Consider the following 22,915-nt stretch of genomic DNA (forward strand, 5'->3'; position numbering starts at 1 on the left):
CTAATTTTGGGCAATATTACTGAGCATGCTGTGATTATTCAGGAAATCCTTGCCTATTTGCTTAGGCTATTTCAAACAGGTGATGATTTTTTATTCATTGATTTTGTATTTTTTTGTCTTGAGAGTGACTAAAATAAAGTAGCAAACCTTTATTTAATTTATTGTAGGTGTTATCATTGATTATCTGGTAACACTGACAGACACATATTTTCAAATAATCTCGTCTCTCTTCCCTGCTTCTCTAATCATAAGCCCTTGTGCTATCTCTCTATCACTTGGCAGCATACTAATGCATTCTTGTTCTCTAGAAAATTCCCTGTTATTGCTCTGTCTCTCCTCTCTGTGTACAAGCTAAATATCTCCAAGCAGAGAGAGAGAAAGGAGAGCGGGCGAGATAGAGGCGGTTTCTATGGCAACAGCGAAAGGTCACCTTCAGGAAGTTCTCTGTGAGCGTGTGCAGAATGTCAGTTGGATAATCAGGCTTCCTGTAATGGCTGATAACAGACCGCAGCTCATTAGAGGGAAATAGAGATTGGGTGGGGGGGATCAGGGGACATTATTAGTGAGAGAGCAAAGAAACAATAGGACATTTGCACTGAGGGCATGCCACACCCACTATAAAAAAGGATGCTCCTGGTTCTATTGCCGTCTACATCAGTCACATTTTTATGCTTCACTGGGGATGAATGACTTAGTGGGTGATTGATCATTTAAATTGTGGTGCCGTTTTTTTATATTAAAAAAAATAATATAGATGATTTAGTTTAGTACACAGTAATACAGCTCCACAGTAATACTTTGACTAATAATAAATAACACATATAGTTTTACAGTTTTGTGGACAAGCGCCCTGGGGAAGACTAAGAGAAGCAAGGCTGCCAATAGGTGCCATTGGCCCCTCTATCTATTGCTGCTGAGTAACAAAGTCAGAAAGAACACACAAACAAAGCACTCAAATGACACAGTATTGAAAGCCCAAATGGACTGGAGTGAGGTATATGCAGGACAGGGTGACCTACATTAGCTTTGACATGGCAGCCATATTCTGACGTAATGAGCGTCTCCGTCGTGACCGGAACTGATGGAAGCAGTGTTACATATGCATGGGCATACTACTACTGCTCAGGCTGCTCAGGTGTGCTCCCGGTGCTCAACAGTCACACCATGCACTATTCTGAGAGGCATCTGAGTCATACAGACTTTCATTTATTTATTTATTCCATAGGGGCTTGATGGGGTGCACAAATGTCACGACACAAGAAACAACTTTTGGTTTAAAAGTTCATCTGAAACTTTGCTCTATATTCTGTTAGGGATTTTTTTCACAACACATCACTTAAGTTGTTGTCAATAACAGTGACTTCTTATACAACTGTCATTCACACAGTACTACAAATGTTTACTGTGCTGACATCTACTGGCCACTATGAGCTCTGCAGCAACAAAGCAACAACGTGTTTTGCCAGGTGAATTGACATTGTAATATGCAATAAAAACTGAAGCATTTATCTTCACAAAACATCAAACAATTTTGAAAAAAAAAACAAAAAACAAAAAAATACTCACAACTGTGATCCTAAAACACTGTTGATCAGTTCCAAGAAAAATGTTCACAGTTTTTTACAGTAAGGTATTTCTAAGTATGTTTGGTCTTTGAATGTGATGACAAGTTGATTTATTCAATATATATTTTTAGTTCCTGTTATATAATAATTGCCATTTAAATGCCTAGAAATTTCAACTTGTCAGTCTAAGCAATCTATACTGAATTACTTTGAATTGAATAACTAAAATAAATTGACTGTCCACATCTAATTTGTTGATGTAGCATTGGTTTTGCACCTTAATTTATTCCTAATCTACTTTCTCAATCAGCCCCATGTGTCGTTAGTATTTTTACTTTATGATAGATGGGAGGGAGGAACACACCATCCATCCATCTCTGGAACCCTGCCTGGGTGCTGTTGTCCATTCTTCATCTTATTGATTCATGTGTCATAGTGCCACATAGAGCTGGAAGCCTGGACTTTCCACTTGAGCTATGCTGTATTTCATAAACCACTGACTGTGTGTCGCCTCATTGGAAACGCTCTTTCTGCAACAGACAAAGCTGCTAAAGTAATAGCTGTGTTGACTTGGACCTGGCAACAACATGTGTTACTACCAACCACATACAGTAGTACTGTCAGAAATATTAGAACAAAAATGTAAAATATCTCACCCCATATTTTTGGTCAAAAGTAAATGTATTTAGTTTAAAATAGCAACAAATTGTGTTGAGGAAACCAGTTGTTCACAAATATCATCTAAAAATACCCTTCAAAATTCATAAGTAATACACATTCACAAATATGATGTATACATTTAAACATTTTTGTGTTAAAATCTAAAACCAGTTCTAAAACTACTTCAGTTTTTAAATTTTTGGTTGGCACAAAAGAGTAACGTATACTTTAAAAAGTATTAAGGATTAACAAAATAAATAAAAGTATCAACAGTGTACAATTTCAAAAAGAAAACAGAATAATTGAGTCCATCTGGCCACTTTCACAATATCTATTTACCCACATCATCCAACCACAACAGAAACAGCATTAAAAGCATTATAAATCTTATCTATTACCTCACCTCTAATAGTATGTACTTTTTTGTTTAGATTACAACAGCATGTTTACATTTAGTCCAAACAAATGGGACTGTAATCCCACACTTGCTGGCCATAACTAATGACATGCATATAGAGTAATAAGACTGTAGCTTTGGGCCATCAGTTTTATTTGGCCTTCAACAAATCCAGTTATGAGAAAGCACTGGTTATTTCTCCTGTAATCATTTATTAACAAAGTAAGGCGCTTCAGGGTTATATAGACAATTATGTTCTCATGGTAAAGGCACAGCTGGGGACTTCTAAACAGATTAGGTACTTTAATATTCCAAGGTACAGGAGACGCTGACAAGAGTACAATGGGACTTTACATGTATTTCTACAACAATATAAACACCATAACATGAGGCAATTTGCTTTCACAGTGGAGTAAGATGTTTTCTTTTCACAGGAAAATGCATACAAGTAAATGCCACTCAAAGAATACATGCAAAACCTTTCTGAATGAGCTAAGGTAGTGTTGGAAAAAAGATTGAGCCTATCGATCATACAAAAACACCTTTTAATCTTGGTTTTAAGTATGAAAAATTAGATGTTATCATTGCATAAGAAATGATGAAATGAGTTGGGATGAGGTAAAAAATATATAAATAAATACATCACAAAAAATAGTTTAAACTGCTTTGCTAAGACTATGTCCAAAAGAAATAATTTCGTTACTACTCGTCTACTGTATTTTTTCCAATCCCCTAATGTTTTCTATTTTAAATATATTTTGCCTTATACACTTTGGCTTTAGGGCTGGTTTCTCCTTTAGGTTACAGTGAGCTCCAGTTTGGTGTATGATGAAGAGCCAGACAATTTGCAGCTAAACAATGAGCAGTCAGTTGTGCAGTTGTGGTGTGTCTGTGTGTGATCCTCCACTCTCCCATAATAATTTGAATGGGGCCATTTCCAACATTTGGGTTGAGTGGTCATCAGTCACAGGTCTATAGGGGTTGATGTATGGGTCCGGGCTCTAATAGTCTCTGTGAGCTCTCCAGGCACAACATCACTTATGAGCAACGCACTTAACAGCAATTAATCAAGCCGGATCACACCCTGCAGACTCACACACACGCACGCACGCACGCACACAAACATACACACGCACATGCACACACACCAGCTTTTTGTGATACACAGGGCAAACCGTTGAGGTGCTTCACCAAAAAACGCTTTTGTTTCCTAAATTACTGATGTAAGATAATGACTGCAGCAGAATCTAGCTTTTGGCAACTTTTGTCTGGTCTTCAAATTGGCTTCGAATGGGCTGAATAGACATTTAGCAACAGCAACTGTCCTGGGTAATTACAAGAGGAACAAATAGTCATGTGTAAACTAATGCAGTTTTTCAAAAGGAGGGGCAAGTACTACAACTATTGGGCTATAAAGTTACTGAAGCTTTATTTAGTCCTGATTTCACTTACATTTGTTTGTGTCCTGCTTAGATGAGGTGAAAAATAGATAAGTGAATACAGCTAATCCCCCGAATTAACTATTAATTCAAATGTAATTGCAGAAGACGATTTTGGATATGTCACCCAAACTATGTATTTAAATGTAAAGGAAATACACAAGTCTTTAAGGAGATGGATAATTTATAATATGCTTTAAGTGTATTTAAAATAAACGAGAGTTAGAATCCAACCCCTCCACAGAGTCTGCAGTCACAGGATGCAGCCGGCTGATAGCACTGCCTCTTTCAGCCCTCACCACTGTGCTACACCGCGTCCTGCTTCTTTTGTTTTATTCTCTGTGTAAACAATTTGAATGAAAAGACGCCCATTTGGAGGATTAAATACGCTTGTCTTGCTCTTAACCACTTTCTTTTTCACAGTGCTTTTTCTCTGCTCTTTGTGAGTGGGTTAGATGTACAGAAAGAGGAGGGAGGGTGACGCAGAGACAGTCCCATGGTGATCCAGCAGACGGTCTCCAAGGGAAGTCCTTAAGAACAAAAGCATGTGGAAGAGGCCTCCTTTGCCTTTGCTGTTACTGTGGATACAGCCGCACAGCTTGGCTTTGGAAAGAACATGCACATTTGGGACAATTATGGAGATCGTATCCACAAAACACCTGCAATAGGCAGCGGCTATGGCAATGATGAGGGATGGGTATTTACAGCTTTAGGCTGCAATAAATGTGGAAATATAGCCTTGTTTTATTAAAAGATAAGAAAGACGACACCTCCCAAAGAGCAGGGATTGGGTTTACAAACCACAATACTCTAAACATGTTTAAAAAAGCTGTTGTTGTTGTTGTTGTTGTTGTTTTCTTTTCTGAGTTTAGTGTAGGAAATCTTCAAATCCTCATACTGATTTAGCTTAATTGTCAACTGTTCTCGACCAAACACTATAACCTTTTTACCTGGCTTTTTGCATTGGACTGAGTAATTAGAGCCACGTTAACATATTTACTCTTAATAATAATAATAATAATACACTATTATTTTTTCATTATTGTCATTATCTTTCAGTTGTTAACAAAACCCCATACCAGCAACTATTAGCTCACCTTGAACAGAGGCCTGTAAGTCAGGGAGTTTCTCTTTTAGTACTCACTAAATAATGTGATTTAGGACTTTGAACATTTGACATTCAGATAAAATATTGCTGTCATAAAGGTAAATTATGGTTATAGATACTATGTGCTCCACATTATTTTCCATACTAGACCACTACAAGCACCACTCCATCTAATAGGACACTTTTCAAAGTTGACCCACTGGAGCGTGTTGGATTTGCATGTATACAGTGAGCACAGACTGACTGAGGAACAGTGCAACTGTCGCCACATGACGACAGGCAGCCATGCTTCACTCCTGGCCTTCACTCCAAGCTCTCCAATTACACAAGCCACTGCTGCCAAGAGGGCCCCTTTTTCTCCCTAAAATTCAATAGACCACGGGCTGCCTCCTTCTCCCTCCCTCTCACACACACATACAGTATACATACACACACTTACACACATGGCACTCCCAGTCTGGTCTCGTGGTGCACCTGCCTCCCCTCGCTCTCCAGGCCAGCTCAACTCCTATCAAAGGAGATGAGCTCTTTTCTTCCAGAAAGCTAATCCAACACCTGTCTCCGGGCTTTAGGACGGGGAATAGAGGGCTGCGTGTTGAGTACAGTGTATAAGAAGCATAGAGAGAGACTGTTTTTTGTCAGATCAAGAGCAATAGTGTGCGGATTTGAAAATGGACATATGGAGACTACATGGCAGACAGGATTCTTTTTGTCCGTAATGGAGTATCAAAGGGACATTTGGGAAGAATAGATGTGGCTTTATTTTGTGGGCAGCACAAAAGGGCCAGAGGATATTCCATTCTCAGTGTAACTGCTGAAAGCGACAGGCAGGGGATCCAGTGTGAAGAAGATATATGTCACAAGGCCAGGCAACACATTATGCAATCATATTTGTCATAATAGGCCCAGAGAAAGTGTGAGTTACATAGAAAGAGTGTAATCTTGGAGTGTATTTTGTTATTTCTATTTTATGAGATCCATGAGACCATTTGGCAAACTGTGGGATTTTTTCTGGTATTGGTGGTTTTCAGAATCTAGATTGTGATGATGTCATACTGCCAGATGGGAGGCAAGAGCTATAATTTCCTAATGATTACATGGTATTTTTCCAAGAAATATCCAAAAGGTAAATCATCAGTCATTTCTATTGGTGACATGATCCCAAAACCTGCTATATAACATGTAAAACCAAAATTTTAATAATATGAATTTTAGCTGTCTTCCATTGCAAAAATATTATTGGCTACAGAAAAGTTGTGACTTGAATTAGACTGAGTTGTATTTCATTTATGTAGGTTTGGAACTGGCACAATAAGTACACTGAAGTATAAATGTGGCTGGACTATTAAATGCTGCCACTAGGCTGTGGACATTGTGCACACAATTGAGTTACTTATACTATATGCACATTTAAAGTGGCTCTTCTTATTAAATCATGCATAGAAAATAGATAAACAAAAGCTCTGTGCTATAATCTCAGAGTCTATATCTTGTGATTCCTATTTAAGGGGATTCTAGTCACATAGAGGCCATTTGCTTTATACTGTGGCACACAAGTGGATGGTTTTCATGACTTTGTAGCTCTGGGCCTACTTCTGTATTAGCCTGAGTTTGAGTCTTTTTCAATCATGTTAGCCCTGGTGTCATAAGGGAGCGGCGCTCTAATGGACCATGAATCGTAGCCCATAAAGTCGTGATGGTTAGTGATGCATGCCGCCCCATGCTCCAGCCAGGATTGTGTTCTGGTCGCTATTTAGATACACACAGAGCCATTGAAATATTTGCTTTTTTTCTTAGCGGCTTTAATTTAACAAGATGACTCACATCAGGCGCACTGAAGATTCGCCTCCAGCAGCAGGGGTCTCTCAAATTGGAAATTGGAGGTAAAATAAATCTAAGATTGCTTCCCTTCATGTAGTCCCCCTGAAAATGGCTGCAGGGGAGATATTAGAGACAGGACTGAGAAGGAGAGTTGGATAGATAGAAAAGCACAAGGAATGAGGAAAACAAGAGGAGAGGAGACAGGGAGGAAAGTGGAGAGAGATTTAGATGGATATGGAGGAAAAGAAATGGACTTAGCAGAGTCCCATTCAATTATTTGCCCATAGGAGTGAAGCCCCGGCATTATAGGACTATAGCTTTTGTTTTAGGTCTTTATAGTTTCTAAGATCAGCAAGGAGAATGCGCATGTTTCAAAATAATTATGTTCACCAGATGCACTGTGTACACATACATACTTACAAAGTTGTGGCTGCATGTAGTACGGTACCTATAATGTTAGTAGGTCAAAACACACCAAGAAGTCCACCTAATAGGTTGGCCACAGGAAGGAAGATTGGCTTCTGTTTGCTATCAGCAGGCCAATACGCACTGAGAAATACAATAAGAGTCCATATGCCATGAGGAAAACTATGTGTGATTTTAATGTCTTTATGGAGTCTTATAGTCATAGTAAAAGTTTATTGAGCCAAAGAATTTTTAAACTCCACCTATATTAAACTTGTTTTTATAGTGACAAGTGATGGTTTATTAAGCAATCCCTGTCAGATTGGGTTCTTTATGCACATATACACACCAATCCTTAGTTGTATTTTTTGGCACCCACTAAATTTCCATCCCAGTTCCATTCATTTTCCATTATGGCATTTTAACTGTGCTATTTGGTCATGAGTTAATGGTAATGAAGCTTAATGCGCAGTTAAAATGAGGCACCTTTTTTTTTTCTTTTCACTATTCACAAACACAGACAGAGCAGCCAGGCGGTATCAGTCGTATCAGCAGCCTCTCCCTGGATTAGCATATTTGGGTGAGATAAAGAACAGAGTAGCGTTACTTAACTTTGATTTAATATTGCCCATCTGCCACTCTCTATCTCCATCTCCTGCTGTCAGACTGCTTTTGTCACCGCTCCTGTCTGCTTTCCCCAATGAGGTTTTATACTTGCCTATTCTATCTCACATTAGCACTAATTCTTTTACAGACCGTATTTCGATCTTTTTCACTCTCCTCTTCAATTTCCCCCTTTTTTAACATTTAACTCAGCCTTCCAGCTTTTGGCAGATGATTATATCAATGGAACACATTCACACAGCAATAAATTCCTTATCATACCAGAGCCACCACATGGTCGGGGATTATCTACTTGTGCATTAAACTACTCTGTCGCTCAATGCACAACAAACTGGTAAAACAACATCTAGAACAGTTTTTTTTTTTTATTTTACAACAAAATACCATTAAAGTACCAGTAAACTGTGAAACTGAAGGTTAGTGCTGAAGTGTTGAAATTGTATTTGTTATATGCCAAATGTGGTAGAAATGTCACACATGCGATAGAGGACTGTGACATTTTAGTCCAGTATTTTAGGAATTTAGGACAAACCAGGTAAAGATGAGATTGAGTGCAATGCATGGTATTAAAATAGCATATCAGCATGTTTTTCCCCATGAACTACTTAAAAAGATAAAGGATCTGTGAAAGGTTATGCAGTACTTACCTACAACTTATGAGACATGGGGTGGAATATTGGTCCATTCTCCCACTTGCACTGAAACAAAGAAATAAAAGTGGTGAAAAACAATAATAAAAGCACATTAAATCTCACTATTGTGGTCTATAGTAAATGTTTTTTTGTCGAACATTATGTTAAGTGTAAGCATATGTAGGCTGTACTGACTGATCTAATAGTGATTGTGAAATATCTCTGATTTGTGGCTTGAATTTGAACTAAAAAGTCAATAACTGTTACACTTACATATATTTAAAGTAAATCTAGATACTCCTTAAGAAAGATGATTATTAAAGGGCGCTATATTGCTGTGCTGAAAATAACACTCTAGTGTGCAGTTATTTCAGAATAGAGTAGATTATGAAGTTGCCTTGACTTTCACCCACATAAATGCAAATGCATGTAAATACAACGTGATTTGCAATAAAGCCCTTTTTTGTCCTTGCCCATTTGACATTTAAAGTAGCCTAGTTCAATTTAATTTTCTCATTATGTCTTGGCAAAATATTGGTATTTAAAAGTCCAAGCCAGTGCAGAGTTAACCTCGTCTGATTGCTTCGTGTGAGCAGCCAGTGTCCCGTATTAGAGCTGGACTTTACCAATCACCAGTAGTAATGAAATCAGTCCTTAATACATTTCACAATTTCAGCTCATGTACAGTCTAAATAACAGAGATCCATGAGCACAGACATCCCATTTGAATCAATTTCAGTTCAAAATGTCACAGCCATACATAATCATAAGAGTGACCTCAGAGTGAAGGCGGGGAAAAAAACGTTATGAATCTCCATTTTGGACGAAGTTAGTATTTTCATTTTTCCGACTCTAATGGCAGTGTAAGACGGCTCATTGGCATTTGCTGTCCGAGAGAATGAATGCAGATTTTGTTATAGGACAGAAACACACACGCGCTTTTGATCATTCTGTGAAAAAAGATAATTTATTCAGTTAACTGTCACCTGTCAGTGTAATGGAGATTTGCCTGCGACTGACCACCCAGATGGTGCGTCTGCCTGGGGTCCCGGGGGTATACTGCTCACCGCTGCTGCTGCCAGAAAGACCAAATTTAAATAGATGCTGTTTTAAAATACTATATGCACATGTCTTATTACTGGAAAATATGTCTGCAGCACAGTAGCGGTGGTGGCTCCTGGGTACAGATGATTTCTGCATACATACAAACTAGTTTATTAAATCTTTATATTCAAATTCTCAAAACTCTGTAATAAAAACATCCATATACAGTGTAAAACATATTTATCATTATAATAAGTCCTTATAGCTCATACATTAAAGTCGCAAGAGAAAAGTTGCAAATGAACTGTTGTTGAAGTTCTCAGTCTTGAATTCACAAATGCAAATAATAATGAAAAACGCTAATAAAGACAGAAAATGGCAAAAAAAAAAAAAAACATTAGGTAACATTAGCTGTGCTTTTATGTAAATCCAAGTTTGATGGTGGCAAAATCTAAAAAGGTTTGTAGATTATGAAAAGTGATAATCTCAAAAAACAAAGGACTTAAAATAAATAATAAATGGGGTAAGATGATTTAGGTTGAATGCACCATATTTTTGCATAAGAAGAAATGCCACAATATCAACTTTTAAAACAATTTACCAGTTATTTGCAATCACTGACGCAATAACCAAACAACAAAGAAATCCTTAAAATATAAGGATTATATCTGTCTAATACACTCCCATGTTGTAACTAACCAGTTCTGCAAAATCCAGCTTTATGAATCGAAAAGTAAAGTTAAAAAAAAAAAAAAAACACTTCATGATAAGCTTTTTTGGCCTGTATACTTCTTGTATACTAAATTGTCATTTTAATTTATTACAATGGATAACCACATGATTCTGGATTAACATTAACTTACATCCTTACTCATAAATTCCAGTTACGATCTAATAATAGACATTCTTGCATTTTTTAAAGAACACGTCCCAAAATCGTTGTTATCATGCCATGTTTTAGCCATTTATCCAGATATCAGACCACTTGAAACTAACCAGGACCCAGTGAAGGCAGCAGTGGTGTTTACGTTAATTTGAACACTTTACACAAACCATACTTTGGAGTTCGTCGACATTTGCATGAGTTGTATACATTACACACAACTTGGATATTAACACACAATCAAGGTTTATCTAAACATGTCACCGAGCCAACTCCTGGGCTGCCTGATTTGCACTTTCTTCCATCTTCCCTTGACTTTCTGTCTTCATTTTTCCCCACTTCCTTTCCTCCCTTTCCTCCCTCTCTAATTTACCTCAGTGACAGATCTGCGCGCCGCCTCTGATAATAAGATATTCCCACCAGCCTGCGAGTGCCGCTCCCTCCGCATCCATCACCTCTCCCAACTCACATTACTGCCCTTTACAAGCACCGGGATGTTTTTCTCCTTAATTGTAGCCGTACACATACCTCACCCCCCAGTCATAATAAATGGTCTTGTCCTCCATTACGGCCATTAGGGAAGTCACACAGAGAGTAGCATGCCGCCCACTGTGAGGCTGGTTTGTTTGGCACGCTGTTGTAGAAGTGCAACTGTATGTCCCTGCTATCAGAAAACATGTGTTAAGGGAGTGACAGTATCTTAACTACCGTAGGGACACCACTAGACAATGTCCACTAGTACTACTCTCACATACAGTATCTGGCTACTTCTTCAAAACAAAGTAGTAAATAAAAATACTACTATCCAGACTGTTGAAGGCAAAGGGAACGGCCAAATCTCCAGGGGTTGAGCAACATTATTTGTAATGTCTGCTACCAGATGTCTCAGATTGAAAGCCCCTATTCAACAGTGAAGTACCAGGTGCGGTCAGAAGATGGCAGTGTGCTCCTGTTACATTGTACGCAGGCTCTACTACAAGAAAACTGGAGTATTTTTTGTGGAGAAAAGGGTTTTTGAATAAGGTGAATGAAAAGGTAGAATGAGTGAATGACTGACCACCTGGAATGTGTAGCCCATTATTAAAAGATGCTCTGGATGAATCATGTATTAAAAACACTGAATTGATAGTGGCGTTACAAAAAAACTACATAATACTATAAATATTTTTGTTGTTCAGTAAAATACAATTGATTGATAAAATTTTATGAATGAAAGTTAGTAGGAATCATTGTACATAGTAGTGGCTGTAGTACGATGAGTTCATTCCCTTGTATTGCGGCAGATATCCAGACCGAGCTGTTGTCGTTGGCGATGTGATAAGCGGATGATGTCATCGTTTCTGGTCAAGAGCAAACAGGTGCAAGCTGAGGAGGAGCGCTCTCTCACTATCATGGTGCACTTACTGTTCATTGCTCTTACTTCAGTCAAACAGCCTTTCAGCCTCGTGTTGGTGCTAATCAACTGTCATTTTCTGCTTAGCTACATGGTTGGCTTTGATGATGCAGGCCCTGGTGCTGTGTAGTTGATTTGCTGTTTATAATGACCTGAGGATGAAAAGAAAGAACTGTGAGTCACTTTTATGGTGCATACATACAAGACCTATATTTGCAAAGTGAAGAAACTGCATCTATATGTCATCGTTTTCAGTGAGGAAAAACATGTTTACAATAAAACAAAACAAAAAACAAAAAAATAAATCAATGAGTTTCATCTGCAAAAGGTCTCCAAATATTATTTTTCTGCAGAAGTACACAACTAGAGCATGTCAAAAGCACCCATATAAAAAACAAAACTCACTGCTGTCACTGCACACCACAAAAACTTAAAGGATCTAAAATTATTTGAATTCAGTTCTTATAGTTCAATAAAGTTCTAACTTATTTAGATGTAATCACATCTGTATAGGGCACAATCATCTACCTTTTTCAAAGCCACTAATAATTTATTCAGAAAGTGCAGTTTCTTAGAACTGCTCTCTCAAAACTGAATTCAATTCCAGGACCACCCTGTGCTCTGGTTCCCCTTACTACCCCAAACATGTTCCATGGGTCTCCATTGGGAGAGAATTCTTCTAGAAATTATTTGATAAATCTCAGCGGCACGCTCCCGGTTAAACAAGGGTTAAATAGTTCACTAAAGGACATATGTTTCTAGTTACTGTAACAGCTGTAGCTACTACCAACACTTTGTGACACACCTGTACAGTTGAACCTCATCACCATAAGATGTGTTCATATTTTGTGATGTTACTTTGTCCTTAAAGATGCAAAGGATCAAAACAAGGAAAGTTTACAAACAACCGTAGAATAAATCAAGATTGTTGTTTTTAATTGATCACATAAGAGAAAAACATCAAACATCCAAAGACATCAACTCAAGTACTTATTTATCAACATGATCATCACAACAATCCATTTGTGGTGGCTGAGACTGCCTGCATAATGAACAAATCTGAAGAGAAGAAACTTGAACACATGTAATACATTTTCGATATAAAGGGCTGTCTGGAAGTTCTGTTAAACTTCAACTTGAAATGAGAGCACAATGTTTTAAGCCCTTTCCCAAGTTTGCCTGTCTGTCTCTAAAGTCTGAGTCCTGTTTTGTCCTTGTCCCCATTTCCTCAGCACCACACGCCCATTTCTCCACAGATTGATTTCACGTGGAACATGGAGACATTTCATCTCCTTTTTCTGCACTGCGCTGTCATGTCTGTCACTATATGCGCCTGATACCAACAGCCCAATTTACAGATGGCGACACGAGAAACGGACAAGGAAATCATTACAGACACATTCATAAATATCGGCTGCTCTGTTTCTTTTAATGGTCAGGAGTCAGAAGTTTAAGGTATGGGAGTCCTGGAGCTAAAAGACTCAAGGATAGATCAATGTCAGTCGTCAGGGGGAATGAAAGCCACTCTGCTGGAAAAAGGGGCGAACCAGGAAGGAGCTTGAGGCGCTGAAAAGTCATATCATAGAGTCGTCAGGGTGGGCTGTGGTGGTTTCAAATCATGAATTCTTTAATGTACTAAGTCCAAATGGTCCCTTGTGCCCCACAGTGCCTTGCCTGGCAGTCTGAAAATAATTGAGGACTTGAGCGTTGAAAAGGGGGGAGAGGGGGGTGAGGATACGGGACGGGACAGGTTGAGCTATGAAAGAATGAATAAATGACAGAATGAGTGAGATGGAGATGCTTGGTCTTTACAAAAATTACCTTACCTTTACACAGTGACTCTCAGGGGGGGGAAGGGGCTGGGGTCCTGGTGTGCCCCCCTGTACCTGTCTCACTCACTTTTGATAAAGCTGTGGCAAAAAGGCAGAAGGTGGAGGGTATAATCTAGTGGTGTTTCAGGGAATGGATCTCCAAGGAATACTTCTTTCATCTGAGGTCATTAATCGCAACGTCCAATCACCTCGCTCATAGATCAATAGAGCGGCACCGTGCTAAAAATGAAAGAGATGCTGAAGTATAAAACATGTGGTATATGTTCCCCCTCAGCAAGTTTACAGCCGGCTGGGTCAGTGAGCGGTGCCGTGTGGCCGTTTCAGATCATTATGAATGAGCTGATCCAGGAGTTTGCCTTCTATGGGCTATGATTAAGGTCTCAAAAGTGCTTGCATGTTATTTTAGGCCCAAATTGTTTAAGTTTTTGTATGCTATGTCTTTACATTTGTTTCAGAGGTGTGGATGAGAAGCTTTGGTGCCTTTTAATTTAATAATGCGTTCTGTAAAAGTTGGGTTCTAAACCAAGGTTGAAAACATTGCTATGGGAAGCGAATTCAGTAACGGTGGTATGTTTGGGAACCTTGATAATTGCCTTCCCTGGTTTCTCAGTCCAGTGAGTAGCAGCCACTAACACTCTAAGCTGGTTGGGTGTTCATTAGAAGTCCTTATTCAGTAGTTAGAAGGGATATGAGTTTTCAGCCAGCCCATTAAAGGCCAAATGTCACCAATTTAACTGTGTGCGAGGCTCATAAAAGAAGTCATGCATGGTACTGATGTTCAGTACCTTTCCATTCTTTCTAACGAGCTGCACACACACAACTGCAGCAGCGGACGGGATACCTCGCCCCACAATGGATGGATAATGAGCACGCCCATTTCCTTATACTCGTGCTGTGTATCTGTAGGTTTAAGATTAGGACTGCTCCAGTTTGGGAGACTCCTCCATAGGATCGTTATTGTTACTACTTTTAGTGTCCAACGGTAAAAGAGGGACTTTAACCTGGGTAAGTGGGGCAATAGTCTAACAAGCTCTAGTTAAAGTAATGGGCCAGGGGCAAGTATTTGTGTAATATAATCTAATATATACTTGATGCTAAAAATACTGTAATACTGCAAATAGATTCATGAGTTCATGAACAAATTATTGCAACTGTACTGACTGTTTCTACAGAGGGCCTAAGGTTACTCAGCATACATACATACCCAGAGTGAAGAGGGCATGATCTGCAAATACATTTATGACCAACTTCTGTAGAGAACTTTTTATGCCTGTTTGGACAATTATTATGTAACTCAGAGTCAACATATTATAAGAAGATATTTGCATGGTAAATGTGCACTATGTGATTTGTAGGATCAAGCAATTGTTTTTTTCATTGTATGTTTGTTATATATATTGTTTCACAACATTTTACACTTTTTGTGATCAATAAATATATATATATTTTTTTTCCATGAAAATATTAAACATTTCTGCCTGCACTCAACCAGAGCCATGGGACTCCTTATATTGTACTTTGACAAAATATCACAATTTTGTATGTCAACATATATATTATTAGTCTTATATCAGCAATTTTACCTGGAGTCTGTTTTACATTGTGCTTGCTTTTCATAAAAACAATGTAAATGCTATTTCTTCAATTGTCCCACCCACGGTTGATGTCCCGAGTCTCATTGTGGATCTTGTCCATATAGATCCCCATGTGGTTTATGTCCCAAGTAGCAGCTGGAAGCTCTCTTCATATCCTGGATTATCCTCTTCCATTTTCTCTTTAAGAGAGGTTTCCAGAGTGTCATATATTTCACAGATTGTAAAAACTCCCTGAGGCAAATGGGTGGTTTGTAATTTCAGTCTATATAAATAAAACTGACTTGACTTGATACCCAATTGACATCTTCCTCAGCACCTTTAAAGCAGAACATACAGTGCTCAGAATTGTTGCAGGCTTAAATTGCGAAATACCAGTTTGAAATTGTTTTGAGAATGCGACAACAACATCAAGCTAAAAGACTTCATGTGTTCAGCATGAAGGAACAAATAACCCACATCAGCAGGCCTCTCGACAGACCCACAAGGGGCCGCGGGAGTGAGCGCGATTGGGTTATTCCAAAGATGAATGTGCCTCGCAGCTTTTGGGCACACAACACAAAACCAGTGAAAGGGAACATCGGCATCATTTGATGAGGCATTCCAAATGTCCCTGGGGAACTGGATGGCTGAGGGCTAAATGACAAATATATGTTGTTGGTAGTGGGGAGAGTTTCTGCTGGCTGCCCTAAGGTGCTCTGTGGCTGGCAGCGCTTTTCCATTTGTCCTTGAAGATGTTGGCTGGGAATGTTGTCATCTGCTTGGGTTAGTTTGAGAACAGTACCTACGCTGGATTGGGCTCAGTTCTGGACAAGGGACTCACATTCACACCATCTTTATTTATTGCTATCCCTTCTTGGCTTATTAGTTTTTATCTGTCTCTTTGGGGTTACATCAAGTCTTCAGTCATATACCATTGTGGAGTAATTACACGTGGCCCTCACAGACAAATGCAACAAATCCCACCTATTCCAGGATACTGTAGAAACAAAACATTGTATAACACTGCAATGCTACAGAACAAAGGAGTTTTATGTTAAAACTTAATTACTAAAGACACATAACAAACTAAATATTAAACTGACCCTGACAGATATTAATCATTAAGTAAGCCAAAACCCTTATCTATCTTGACAGTAAATGTAATTTTTATGAAACGCTTTCAGCATAATGCATCCTATACCGTTCCATACAGCGTAAATGGAGATGAATTATTCCTCAAACTTCTTAGCATACTTTCTTTGTCTAAGTATCATCCTAAATTATTGAATTAAATCAAAAAGAATTAACTTTTTCTCCACCATGGATTATCTATGTATACGCCTAAAGACAAAACAACAGCACAATAAGTATGAGACAGTGAAGAGATTGAGTTTTGAATATTTACAGTGAGTTAATGACATTTCCATTCTGTGAGCTTGTCAGAAATAACAAAGGGCCTGCGTTTACCCTCCGCATCTGCTTAAGTCTCTTTTGCTCCCTCCTCGTGCCCCAAGTGGCTCAGAAATCCTACTTTATAGTGGAGAGGTGTCAGAATTTTAAACAGGACTCCCTCTTTATCCCCCTGCTTCCCTGAGCTCTTTCCCTCTAATTCCTGGAAGACTAGGCCGTGGCTGCCTTTTAACCCTCACCTGCTCCTCTGCTAGAATAATGTTGCCTCCTCTATCCTCTCCATAGGGGAAGCTGCAGATAGTACGGGGAGAAGTGGGTTTCCAGACAGCAGAGAAAGATAGGGTTAAGATCAGGAAGGAGAGGTTGCGAGGGTTTTGTGAGATGAAGACAGCGGGTTAGAGGTAGAAAAAAAAGATGAAAAATGAAGAATACTGTCAGGCAGAGAAAGACAGGACCGACGGAGAGGCAGGAGTTGCGTTATTCTCCAGTGGGACCCGGCCAGCCATTCATCATGGACGCTACATTTTTTTCCAATACCTTGTCAAACAAAACTGATGACAAAGCACTGGCCACATACTAGGTAACTTTCCCGTTGGTGACCTGGAACAACTTCAGACAAAGCTAAAAAGGTGATAACACTGTATGGTGTAAAATGTTTTTGGTAAAGTACTGACCTTCAAGCTAGTGTCAAAGGTGCATTGTGTAATTTTTCTGGTTGAAGGTCCACCACATGCTTCTCTCCCTGGAGATGTTATTGCTTTGTTTGGAATGTTTCTGTAATTATAGTATTAAACCTTTCAATCATCATGGAAACCAAACCAAACCAAGTTAAACTACAGGTTAGATCTGTGGAGTGGCAACCCCGCTCATCAACAGAATGCCTGTTTGTTTCAATTGAAAAGTTACACAGTGCACCTTTATATCATCTCTATTTATTTCTATTCTATTTTTCTTCTTTTATATATTTTTAAAATAATTACCAATAGTAGGTAGAGGTAACCTAACCTGAAAGTTGTTTGTACTGTAATATGCATCTGAAATATAACTTTTCTATGAGATTATATCATGGTTACACTGGGAGCCCAAATCATGCACCATAGTTTAAATCCTCCAGCTAAGTTAGTCCTGACCAAGCCTAGCAACAAGATCACAGAGATGGGTCCCAGAGCACCGCACTGCTCACTGCTCCTGAAGAGATCCCCCAGTGGCATTAAAGGATGGGTCAAATGCAAAGGCCAAGTTTCTCTATGGGGACAATAAAGTGTAGTTTAACCTTAACTTCTAATATACCTAAAATCATTTACATAGAGATTTACTGTGAACTAATTCAAAACCATGTAAACAACCAGTTAGTATGATAAATTATTCCCATCAATTTATTCAAAAGTAAACTCTTACTCTTACACCTTTGGAAATAATAAATCAAGTTTTTGTCTTGTCACAGTAAACCAAATAAATGTGCATAAGTTTCCATACGAATCCCCTATAAATGAAATTCTGCTCAATGAGTAATTGCCTTCAATTCGCTCCCCTTTGAGTCAATCTCATGTGTGAAGTCAGCGCTGTTAATTAGACCTGTTTTTATGTTCAGGGAACCAGCTGAGCCTGCCTCTTTTTCCCCGTTCTCCCCCTCTTTCTCTCTCTCTACCATTTGTACTTAATTACTGAGGGACTGCTGTCTGCACCACTGAGGCATAACAAAGAGATGTAATGCCATTAGCAAGCAAAAAAAAAAAAAAAAAAAGTTCACGCCTAAAGACACTGGAGCTGCTAAAATCAAGTTTTACACAAAATTGTAATTATTGTAAATTATTATAATCTAGGCCATCTTCATCTTGGTTTCATTGTCTATTATTAACATTATAAAACATGTAATATGCTTCTGCTTTCTATCCGACTTCCACTATCCAGGGATACAAGAGCAAAATCCTTTGACAGCAATACCCAGCAGACCCCTGCATTTATCAGGGCATCAGACTGGCACTATGAATAAACTAGCAACTTATTTATACTTTAAATTAGGGATTTAACAATAACCAAACTATTGTGATACTGTAAGTCTCAATTATATTGTGGGTTATGACAATATATCGAATTATAAGCTCTTTTACAGCAACAATGTAAGTACATAATAGAGGGGACTACATAGACCATGAGTCTCTGCTGCATTTCCATGAAGAAACAACAGTTACTAAGCACTTTTATATCTTAAATTGTTGGATTAGGATTTGCACCCAAGACTTGACAAAGCATTTTAAAGGGAAAAAGTCTCATATGTACAATTCTGCAACTCTCCTCTCCCTCTCAAAATATTGCAATACATATTATACTGAGGGATTCATATAGTGATAATATTGTACTGTGTTACATTCCTACTTAAAAGAATATAGCATTCAGATTTAAGATAGTTAACATTGTCATGACAGCAAACTAGAGGAGCACTACAAAAGAAGTAGTTCTGTTTTGAAGTAGAGTTTTACAGTTGAGGAGTGTGCTCACTCCAGCCTGTATATATGTAAATGAGGTATTTAGTCGTGGTACACCTGATACATTTGTTTAATTAATATGAGTGAACGCAGTGTTTTCATTATTACCATGTGAGTGAAAAGTGTAAAAAGCGAGGCATTGACATAAGGTGCACTTTGACACCTACTGGGTGTTGAAAATTGGATTCACACCGCAGTGGGTCGGTTCATGTGTTGTTCAAAGAGCACTGAGCTTCTATATTGAGTGGTTAAATAAAAGCAGCCGCACACACTGAGTGGCCCTCCCGCATGTCCGCACCAGCTGAGAATTTTACAGGTTTTGACACTTTTGATTGCATTTGACATGGCAGAAGACCACAGGACACGTAACATGGAAATTATCCATTGATTACAGGCCCATGTTCCGGCTTTTTATATGTCCTCAATTGAATCAGTCCAGACTGTGCTATGCTCGGCAATACTAGCTGTTATGAGAGACTTGGTAATTTAATGCAGCCATAACAGCCTCAACAGCAAAAAGCAAAGGCAATCATGGGTGAGCACCGTATATTTGGCTCACTCAGTTCCCGGAGGTCCACAGCGAAAGCTAGATTTTGTTGATTACAGTAATTGCATTGATTTTGAAAAGATGTGAGTTTCCTTTATTATATTTAGCAGCCTCAGATGTGCTTAAATGGATTTAAAAGGAGAACAATTGAAGCGGACACGTGTCATAATTACACATTACAGGATTAGATGTGATATGTGATATATACAGCAATAAGCTGCTGTCAACTAAACATCAAACCTTTGGGCATCATTGTTTTACAGTTAGAACATAACTTTGAAATGTATATGAAACAGCAATTTATCATACAAGAAGTTGGACAAGTCATTTACCTGTCACAATAATTACAATATTGACTTATTGTTTAATAAATGAAAGACTGAACAATATTTTGGATGCAGCATATTTTTCAGAACTTTTTTTTGCATTAGATGGTCAAAAAGTTACTATTTTGTGTTGACTCAGATACTAAGTGCTTCATTCTGCTATGCCTTTGCTTCAGCAGATGTATTTTTAATATTAATGTATATTTAGAACAGGGTTTACAAGAACAGGTGATACATAGTGGTTTTATACTCTCTTTGATATTTTGTGTAGCAATATATCACACTTCAAAATCTGCCATTGTGACTGGCCAACATATCCTTCATATTCATTAAAAAGTCATTATTTTTCCATCAAAACATAAACTAATATAGGGTATGTTTGCTTCCATAAAAAGTCATTTGGAGTCCACATTAAGTGACTGAACATACACAGTAGTTAAACCCCATGAATCTGGACAGAGGTTGGATTGCTCCTTTTCTGGGATATTCGGGGCGAGAGCCAAAAGCCACATGGCAAGGATGCACACAAGGCACCAGATTAGCACTCAGCACTGGAGAACGTCCAAGAAGAGAAGGTCACCTCAAGCTAAAGTGTGTTTAGAGATCAAGTCCACCTCTGTGTTATAAACAGTAAATCTGAATTAGCTCACTTCCTCAACCAATTACTGTCTGCATAATCTCATTAAGGAGAAGCCATGCCATTTATTGTAAAATTAAGTATTCTCCAAGTCAATACTAATCCATCTCATTCACAGTATAAAATATACAAATTTTATACTGAGCAAAACCAATGTCTAAGGTTTGTTTCTTTTTTACTGACTTTTAGCTGCACTTTGGTAGAGATTAAAATGTTATTCACTAGATAGCCAATTTAGACTTATAAGATATATTATATAAAACAAACACACTGTAATTTAGGTAGGTATGTCTGTTTCTTTTTTGCAATCAAATCTATAGACCAGTGATTCACAAACTTTTCACACCATGTACAGCCTTAGAAAATATTTGTCTTTACCAGGTTTAAAACAGATAGAAATAAGAGCTAAACTATGGTGTCGTACTACTGATTTGTACACATGAAGGGTTAGTGTGACCATGAATTGTACCATCGATCCAGGTGTACTGTTTCCTCATTTACCAGGAGCTGAAACAGCAACTCAGGCTTTCCCCAAATTGAAATATGGGACTCTTCCAATCATAGCCCCACATTAATAATGTACTATATTAACACACTACTTAAGATGCACTACACCCAATAGGATCACTGTGTGACAAAGGATTCTAATGAAAAGTATTAATCAAAACTAACTCAAGTTCATGTTGGATGGGAAAAGTAAATCCTGTCCAGAGCGGGTCTTGTCTCCAGTAGATACAGATAGTGCAGCAGAGAGATACACAACTCTATTTCCTCCCAGTGAAAAAGAGCAGGTGAACTGCTCCAGGCGCTGGATGGGAAAACCTGCCTGGCACACTTTGTGGAAACAGTTCAAATGGTGCTTACCCGGAGCCAAACCCACAGGAACAAGAAGACACTGGAGACATGATGTATGCCTAACAGACTGGGAGCACCTCAGGATCTGCTCAGAGGAGATGTGGGTGAAAGAAACGTCCGCCAGACCACAACAGTAAAGATAAATGTCTCCAGCACTGGGAGATTGGAAAATGGACAGATGGACTCTGCTTGAGATGTAACAAGACCAAATAAATGATTTCGGATTCAATTGAAAAAAAAAATAAAAAATTAATTTTCTACAAACACACTCAAATCAAAGTTTACTTTATTTTATGTATTCAGCTGGACTAAAGCAGATCAAGTGATATATCAGCAATTTTGTTGTAATATGATATTGACTGATGTTGATTCACTGATGTTGATACAATGTGTGCAATAAGAATTTGAGCTGCAATACAATGACAATACAGAACAATATAAAAGTCTTTTAACCAAGTTACAGCAAAATAAACTATATAAAAGATCTTCAATTCATATGATTTGGCACATTTTTTATTCAAAAATTCTAAATGGTATTTGGCATAACTTATATTTTGTGCATTGTGTGCACTGACCTAGAAAAAATCACTAACAATTAAAACATCATAAATCAAGTGTGATCCATATCACTATATGTTGGTTTTATGTCAATATATCAAAGAGGTTTCTATAGATAGGCTGTATTGATGTGTACTGACGTGTCGTGACAACTTAACTGAAGGGTGACTCACTATGGAGTCGATAAAGAATACCTCAACCTAGTGAGAGTTATTCTAGTTGGGTTACATATGGCAGCCACAACTGATCAAAACAGATAATAAACTAAATACAATACATATTCTTTCACATATTTTGCTCTCTCACTACTGTAGATAGATAAGTACTATTCTTATTTAACAACAATACTTCTGAGCATCACAGTTTCATAGCATGCGTCTTGTTGTTTAGCATGGACTGAAACATCTCATCTTTCACTTGGCAGGCATTAGTAAGGGTGACCTTTCACTCCATTCTATTAACAGGAGCTTTGATTATCTCAATGGGGTGATAATTATAGTAAGAACAAATGACTCTGGTGTGATCATTAAATCATGCCCAGAATGTACCAACCCTGAAGCATGTATCACCTGTTTCCAGGTTGACATGATTGGAGATGCTAATCTTATAGTGTTGATGAATGGAGTTCATAATTTTAAATTTCAGCTCACATGTCTGCCGACAAATCTGCATACAGATTTAGGTGTTACTGGTGTTTATTATAATCCTGCATGCTAGTC

General features: G+C 38.2%; 1 protein-coding gene across 1 annotated transcript in view; it reads right to left on the minus strand.

Moving 5' to 3' along the window:
• The window catches only part of nrsn1 (neurensin 1), a 116,173-nt gene that overhangs the window by 5,987 nt on the left and 87,271 nt on the right, over positions 1 to 22,915 (minus strand). Inside the window, exons 5-8 of the mRNA XM_020937096.2 lie at positions 13,798 to 13,881; positions 11,999 to 12,123; positions 9,638 to 9,726; positions 8,667 to 8,717 (exon numbers count right to left, since the gene is read on the minus strand). The gene's annotated coding sequence lies outside the window, so the exon portion shown is untranslated. The remainder of the gene's footprint in view (positions 1 to 8,666; positions 8,718 to 9,637; positions 9,727 to 11,998; positions 12,124 to 13,797; positions 13,882 to 22,915) is intronic.

This window comes from Boleophthalmus pectinirostris, unplaced genomic scaffold (genome assembly GCF_026225935.1).
Source record: "Boleophthalmus pectinirostris isolate CB_2022bp ecotype Guang Dong unplaced genomic scaffold, ASM2622593v1 HiC_scaffold_6, whole genome shotgun sequence".
Lineage (NCBI taxonomy): Eukaryota > Metazoa > Chordata > Actinopteri > Gobiiformes > Gobiidae > Boleophthalmus > Boleophthalmus pectinirostris.